The following is a 1,248-nucleotide window of genomic DNA, read 5'->3' as shown; positions in this document are numbered from 1 at the left end:
CCTCTCTGTCAACGCTCTCTGGTTTCATTTAAAAGAGTCGATCATCAGATATTGTCCAAGATTAACCTTCAGGGTGGATATAGCTCGCTAGCAGCCTTGTGCCGAGGACCTATTTACATCATCATTTACCCAGAATGCTTTGCATGTAAACAATGGCCCCGTCCGTGTAATATATTCTTAAATTTTTAGTTTAAAAATGATAAAAACTGTATATCCTACAGTATTTTTACAGTCTTTATTTTACAGTTAAAATACATGTTTATTAAATAAAGTCTAATGTTACAACTAAACGTGGATCCCTTTAAAACAAAACATTGCATATAAAAGTTGTCAACACCGAAATGATGACACATCAACTTAAATAAAGTTAAGTCTTTGTTTGTGGTTTTGTTTCGTAATGCTCTCTGGGTTTCTTGCATTTTGTTTTGAGTCGAGGCAGTTTATCCAGCTGAGTTTACGTTCTATTCTTGTGATTTTGCCCATAGCTTCCCGATGTCCTCGTTCGCTCCTGGTTCCAGTTTTTTTACACCCCACTTATCTTTCGTTTCGACCATCGTTTCTTTAACACAAAATCAAAAGTTGATTTTCATAATCAAACAACAGATTCAACCATTCGTTTTCTGACAAAAAAAATGTAAAAAAAAAAAACTACTCGTTGTAGATTCCAAAGAGAATGACTGCGCGATGCAGGTGAATGCTGCTTTATTTATATATATAAATATAAATAAAAAGTTGCTCAGATATATTACTCTGGAAAATGTTAGTTGTCTGCTGAGGAAAATCTTAGTTCCTCTAAAAGAATAGAAACTTTCTGGTATTGTTCTTTTTTTAASGGGGTGGGGGAGGTTGCTCGCCGTAGAACTGAGGATCCCAGGCTGTCAGTATCAATCAGTCATTTCCATGCCAGGCACAAACTCGGCCGACAAAGGAAAGAGTGAGGGACACAGAGAGGGGCTCAGCTGAGTGACTCCCATTGGCAGCAATACAAACAACCCACTCTTTTGTCTGTGTGTGTGTGTGTGTGTGTGTGTGTGTATGTTTTTCATCCCACAGAACAGTGTTACAGTGTTCAACTGTGCCAGATTCACAGAGGGGCGTCGCCCTCCGGTTATTTATCAGCGTGTCCTCGAGGTCGGGCAGCAATCGCCCTATATTTGAATGTCCACATCAGCAGACATGATAATCAGTGAGATAAAGAGTATCTTCCACGCCAACTTGGTGAGGGGTGGAGAGGTGTGTGTGTGTGTG

This window comes from Austrofundulus limnaeus, unplaced genomic scaffold (assembly GCF_001266775.1).
Source record: "Austrofundulus limnaeus strain Quisiro unplaced genomic scaffold, Austrofundulus_limnaeus-1.0 Scaffold269, whole genome shotgun sequence".
NCBI lineage: Eukaryota > Metazoa > Chordata > Actinopteri > Cyprinodontiformes > Rivulidae > Austrofundulus > Austrofundulus limnaeus.
This window is presented reverse-complemented; position numbering follows the sequence as displayed.